This window comes from Cervus elaphus, chromosome 19 (genome assembly GCF_910594005.1).
Source record: "Cervus elaphus chromosome 19, mCerEla1.1, whole genome shotgun sequence".
NCBI lineage: Eukaryota > Metazoa > Chordata > Mammalia > Artiodactyla > Cervidae > Cervus > Cervus elaphus.
Window position 1 is genome coordinate 44390553 of NC_057833.1, and position 7002 is coordinate 44397554.

General features: G+C 40.5%; 1 long non-coding RNA gene across 1 annotated transcript; it reads left to right on the forward strand.

Moving 5' to 3' along the window:
• Positions 1–2445: 2445 nt before the first annotated feature.
• Positions 2446–6774, forward strand: LOC122675268. The gene is made up of 3 exons (XR_006335220.1): positions 2446–2522; positions 5363–5524; positions 6600–6774. It is a non-coding gene; the product is annotated as an uncharacterized LOC122675268 (long non-coding RNA).
• The last annotated feature ends 228 nt before the right edge of the window (positions 6775–7002 follow it).

A 7002-nucleotide genomic window follows, 5' to 3' on the forward strand; every position in this document is an offset into this window, starting at 1 on the left:
TATTCATAACAGCCAGGAACATCTATTTGTCTTGATTGCTTTGTGTGTATGTGGGTGGGTGGGTGCATGGGTGTGTGGGTGTGAGTGTGTGTGCTCGTGCTAGGGGAATTTCCTGGGGTGGAAATTGGATTGTGATTTACTGGAATACTGAAAGCAGAGGATAGAAAGCAAAAGGTTAGAAACCAACACTCACTCTGGACAGTGGCTCTACGTATTTTGTAAGATGCCAGAAACTTTCCATTTTTCCCATTTAATTTCTGTTCATTAATATCTGTTCCTTAGTCTTCTTGGTTGTAAAACGTTTAAAATTAGAGCTCTGGTGTCTTGTCCAAGGGATAGACTGGGAAGTGGTGGGAAGTTTTAGACAGGGAGAAATAGTAGGTTAAGTTCTGTGAGGTTTAAGGCAATGAAGGTGAAAGAGGAGAGTGAAAAAGTTGGCTTAAAATTCAACATTCAGAAAACTAAGATCATGGCAGTCGGTCCCATCACTTCTTGGCAAACAGACTGGGAAACAATGGAAACAGTGACAGACTTTATTTTTTTGGGCTCTAAAATCACTGCAGATGGCAACTGCAGCCATGAAATTAAAAGATGCTTATTCCTTGGAAGGAAAGTTATGTCCAACCTAGAGAGCATATTAAAAAGCAGAACACTACTTTGCAGACAAAGGTCTGTCTAGTCAAAGCTATGGTTTTTCCAGTAGTCATGTGTGGATGTGAGAGTTGGACTATAGAGAAAGCTGAGTGCTGAAGAATTGACGCTTTTGAACTGTGGTGTTGGAGAAGACTCTTGAGAGTCCCTTGGACAGCAAGGATATCCAATCTGTCCATCCTAAAGGAAATCAGTCCTGAATATTCACTGGAAAGACTGATGCTGAAGCTGAAACTCCAATACCTTGGCCACCTGATGTAAAGAACTGACACATTTGAAAAGACCCTGCTGTTGGGAAAGATTGAAGGCAGGAGGAGAAGGGGTCAACAGAGGATGAGATGGTTGGGTGGCATCACTGACTCGATGGACATGAGTTTGAGCAAGCTTCAGGAGTTGGTGATGGACAGGGAAGCCTGATGTACTGCAGCCCATGGAGTTGCAAAGAGTCAGACACAACTGAGCAACTGAACTGAATTGAAGGCAATGAAGATAAAAAAGGATCCTGGGTCTGAGAACTTACTGTTAGAAAGATACATGTAGCAGGAGGATGGTTCCTCAAAAGCCCTATAAGGGCATGGATGCTTCGACCAGACACTCTGGTCATAAAAGTGAAAGTTCACCAGTCTTTTCAGGTTCCACATAAATGCATCACTATATAATAGTTGTTTTCTCTTTCTGACTTACTTCACTCTGTATGACAGTCTCTAGGTCCATCTACATCTCTACAAAAAAAAGTTCTTTGCAATTTCTTTCCTTTTTATGGCTAAGTAATATTTCATTGTATATATGTACCACATCTTCTTGATCCATTCTTCTAGAGGCATAGACATAGAGAATAAACATATGGACAGCAAAGGAGAATGAGGAGGGGTTATGATGACTTGGGAGATTGGGGTTGACATATATACACTACTATGTATAAAACAGATAACTAATGAGGACCTATTGTATAGCACAGAGAACTCTAATCAGTGCTCTGTTGTGACCTAAATAGGAAGGAAATACAAAAAAGAGGGGATACATACATATATGTAAATGATTTACTTTGCTGTATGGTAGAAACTAACACAACATTGTAAAGCAACTATACTCCAATGAAAATTAAAACAAACAGGCAAAAAAGATCAAATGGGAAAGAAAAGTGCAAGTACATAGGCAAGTGAATATTGCCAGCTGGGTGGGTAAGAGCCTGGGGCAGATGAGTCAAATCTTTACAGAAAAGAGCAGAGCATGCTTACACTGACTCTTGGCTCCTACAACCACGTGCATTGATGCCAATAGAAGAGTAGAGAAGGGCAACCTCAGGAAAGGAGAAAAAAATCATTTGAAACCCAGCTAGGAAGAGAAGAAATCAGCCTGGTTTCCTTTTAAGATCCAAATTAATTCAGAATGTGGATTTTTCCATTTCTCAGAGTCATCTCTCAATTTTTCTCCACTCAAATCTTAAAGAAGGGGACCACATCAAGAAAATATTTGATCTACTCCATAATCACGCCAAACATTAAGTATTCAAGTCCTTATTTTATTTCGAAATGAGTGTTTCTTGATACTTGGGCAAAATCTGATACTTTTCCTTTAATACATTTTCTTGGTCACTACCAGGACTTTAGAAAGAGCTCTCATTTGATTTTTAAAAGATAATTAGCAAACTGGATATCTATACAAAAGTAATTTTGTACCTCAGCAAAAGAGTGTAGTCAGCAGATAATTCACTCCTGTGGCTTTTCATTAGCCAACTCTCCCTCGGGGCAATTTAGAGGTTAAGGCCCTTCTCATCCACTCTCTCAGCAGCTGTTGGAATTACAGCTGCATTTCACCAGGCAAGGGGAAAAAAAAGATAACTCTCACCAGAACTAACCTTTATAATTAAGGTAGGTGTCATTTATTACGTGTCTCATATGTTATTCATTTTAGATCTATTATTTAATCCTCTCAACAACCCTGTGAGTTAGAGCTCATTTCTATGTTAAAGGAGGGGAAAAAAACAGGTTTGAGGATATTAAGTAGTTTCCCCCGACTCACACAGTTAATAAATGGCAGACTGGTCATGGTCTTTGTGACTCCAAAGTCTACTACCTTTCTGCTCTGGCCTTACAGCATTCCTCCCCTTTAATTCCACACATAGGATTAAAAAAATCGCAGCCATCATCATGGCTCCTGGGATTAAGCGCATCTAAGAGGAAATGCAAATACCTCATCTCCCAAAAGCGGTACATAACCCCACCTCTACAGTGGTTTTCATAATTTTTTAAATGCAAAAAACTTACCCAGAACCTATGTGGAAAGTACAAACACACTTTATTAATGTATATTTACATGGTAAGATCAAATATGCTGCATTTGCTTAGTATAAAGAAGCTGTTTTTATAAATATGAAAATCTGAAATTAGGAGTAAAATTAGCATTTTAATTTTTATCAGCTTGACTATCAATGAAATACAGAATATTTGCACAACCCCTAAAGCAGCTTCTGAAAATTATTACTGTAGAATCTTTCCTTCGTCTCTTCAAAATGTACCATCTCCTAAGAACCAGAAACTGGGGGAATGAGGAAGAGTTCCTGCTCTTAAGAGCTCATGTTTTAATCAAAAGAGAAAGAGCATGATGACAAATAATGTAAGGATGAAGTGTCAACCGAGGTACAAAATAGTATGGGGGTTTGGGGCAGGATGCTGACTAGGTGTGAGGTGGGGATATTGGTTGGAAAAGAGGTAGCTTTTCAAGAGTGATGGGAATAATCCATCTTGTGATCAAGAAAACAGCTTTCAGATGGAGAGGAAGGCATGATGATGAGCAAAAGGGTAGATGACAGAGCTAAAAGACAATCTGTGTTGTGCGTGGGGCAGAGTTGTGATGTTTTGACTAGACAGGAGAGTTAGCATCAGGTGGTAAAGTCTGTGAATGCCCTCCTGAAGAAGTGCAGCTCCTGAGCTATAGGTAAAGGAAACCATCAGAGAGATTTTGAGCAAGGAAATGAAGATAACTAAACTGTCCTTTCCATGAGGTTAGTCTGACAGCAAGCTCCAGTGAAACATGGAGAGAAGAAGGGACAGGCTATTATGAAGGAGAACAATGAATATGATTATCATGACTCCAGTGAGTGGGATCATTCCAAAGAAGGATTCTTCATGAAGAAGCAAGGAGACAAGTCCAAAACTATGGGATGGGAGAAGTAAGGATACAGAGATGTCCTGGGATGCTGGGTTGAATAGTGTTTCTCCAAAAGTCACATCCACATGGAAACCATAATTGTGACCTTATTTGGAATAAGGTCTTTGCAGATATAATCAAGTTATAATGAGGTCATACTGGATTAGGTGGGGCCCTAAATCCAATGACTGCTGCCCTTGCAAGGACAAGAGAGATTAGGAGACATGAAAAGACAGACCCACAGGGAAGAAGGCCATGTAACATTGGACACAGAAGTTAAGATGTTGTTGCATGCCAAAGAACACTGAAGCCTGCTAGCAACCATTAGTAGCTAGGAGGAGGCAAGGAAGGAGCCTTCCCCAAACCTTTTAAAGAACAGTGCTCTGTGGACACCTTGATTTTGCACTTCTAGCCCCTAGAGCCATGAGAGAATAAATTTCTGTTGTTTTAAGCCAACAAGTGTGTGGCAATTTGTCACAGCAGCTCCCAGAAACTAATCCACCTGGTAAAACTTAGAATAATAGAGATCACCCTCAGGGTCAAGGAAAGATTTATAAAATCTCAATATAATAACAGGGCTTCCTGATAGCTCAGCTGGTAAAGAATCCGCCTGCAATACAGGAGACCCCAGTTCAATTCCTGGGTTGGGAAGATCCCCTGGAGAAGGGAAAGTCTACCCACTCCAGTATTCTGGCCTGGAGAATTCCATGGACTATACAGTCCATGGAGTTGCAAAGAGTTGGACATGAATGAGTGGCTTTCACTTTCACTTTCAATATATTAACAAGAAGAGAGAAGCTTTCTATGAAAAATTCCACGATGGGCTTTTGTTGGGGGCACAAAGGTAAACAAGGCATTGCATCTAACTCAAGAATCTTACGTACTAATTCAAAAAGATCATGATAATCAATAAAGGGACTATAGCAGATGAAAAGGTGACCCTCAGTGGAGAGAAGGGACGTACTAAAATCCACAGGGCTATCAAGTGGCAGAACTGGATTTGAACCCATCTTTCCTGTCTCCTAATTGAGTTCTAAAGAAAGATTTTCATAGGAGAGAAAAGTGAAGAGGAGGAGCATGGCAGGGTGGATGAAGAGGCTTAGAAAAAGGAGGCTGGAGTTCTTCGAGAGTCAGCCCCTGTTTTCTTTTTTTAAAATCTGTACCAAGATGGAAGTGTGATCATCTGCTTGCAGATTCCCAATCCCCAGGTTCTGACTCCCCTAATGTCTGAGAGTGCTGTCCTATTTCTTTTAAATCTTCAAAGAATGATAACAATGACTTCATTGCTTTGACCATATTAATCTCAGCTGCTACAAGAATGAAACTTAGAATAGGTAGGTCACCACAAGTTCAGAACAAATGTGTCAAGTGTTTCAGAAGCTGTGGGCTTAGAGAAAAACTAGATGTGCCAGCCAGTAGAGATAACCACTGCCTTGAGAAAGGCATTTGATGTGTGCTTTCATCACACATTAATATCACAAATTGTTTGGATTTGAGGGGAAAAAATCACCATGCTGGTTGTTTAAGTTATTCTCTCTTTCTTTATTCTCTTCTTTCTTAGGAAGAACTAAAATATGAACCAGCCAGAAAGAAGAGATTTGGTTGACCAAGACATGTCTTAGAGTTTGGTCAAGGGCCCTGCTCACAGATTTCTACACTTGTACAAATGCTGAAGATGGAAAGGCCTTTCCTTATTTATTTGGAGACTTGAAATAGAACTTTGGTAGGCACTGTCTCACTTAATTCTTAGAACAACCTTAGAGATCTCAGTTGACCTTTTCATGTGAGAGATGTTAAGGCTGATTCCCCAGAGAGGGGAAATGACTTGCTAAAAGTAAATTAACACAAGAGGAAATGACATGACAAACACTTGGAGAGATGTTTGGCTTATTTAGTCACTGGAAAAATAGAAAACAAAGCAAACTCATGACACTACTTTACATCCATTGAGTCAACAAAAATTCAATATTTTATATATAATTTTATCTTATCTCAATTGATCAGGCAAGGAAAGAGACACGTTCATCCATGGAAGTTATAGTAAATGAGTTAAACTGGTAAGTTTCTTTTCAAAGGCAATCTGCTAATTTAAACCACGAGTCATAAAAAACGGCCCTACCCTGTGACTCAGTCATCTAATCCTTACATCCTAAGGATTTGTAGATCTGTTCAAAGACTTTTAGAAGGGTGTGATTCAGAATTTGAGACCTTTAAGATCACATCGCCTGAGCTTTTTCAAAAGCATATGAACAAATGGAGAGCCACAGAGAAATGATTTTCCAAGTTTCTGAGTCAGGGTTGGAATCTAAGATTCCTGCCCAAGCATAAGATTCCTGATCTGAAGTAGTGTAGTGAAAAGATAAATACAACCCAGATCTCCCCAAATCAAAGAGCTAGTTTAGCATATTGTTAAGAGCCTGGCTTCCTGGGATCAGACTGTGGCTCTACCAGTTACTGGCTGAGTGGTTTACAGCAGGTACTTATTTTCTGTGTTCTATCAGCCAAACCAGTGTGATAAGAGAATCTTTTGTATATTTCCACTGTTGCTGCAACACCCAGCTTACACGGGCTCTGACTGACTCTGTGACCTTGTGCAGGCAAATTACAGGGTACTTCACCTCTAGCCCTGATACCTGCCTCTTATCACCTACCCTGACGCTTCCCTGCTCACACTCAGGTGTGATATGTGCCAAGTGCAGTGTGTGGGAGTAAAAGAGCTCATGGAGCAGATGGGAACTCCTGGATAAACAGTCCCTCTTTTCTCCCCTTGTATAACTATTTGAGATGAGTTTTTACAGCTTTCTTGCAGGATGGTCTCCAGAGGGGATAGTCTCATGAGATGGAGCAGTTGATCACATTTGATGGTAACCAGCTTGACAACGCACCTTCAAATGGACTCTCCACACTACCTTGCCTCGTTTGACTCTTCCCAGCTTCCTTGAGACTGAGCCCTGAGTAAAGCAATTCATGGTATTCTTGGCTTCAGACTCCACTTTTTTTTTTTTTTAATTTTTTAATCTATTTTTGGCTGAGCTGGTCTTCATTGTTGTGCAAGGGCTTGCTCTAGTTGCAGTGAGTGGGGGCTACTCTCCTCATTGTGGTGGGTTCTCTTGTTGCAGAGCACAGGCTGGGGCACAAGGGCTTCAGTAGTTTCGGCACATGGGCTCAGCAGTTGTGGCCCCCAGGCTCTAGACCACAGGT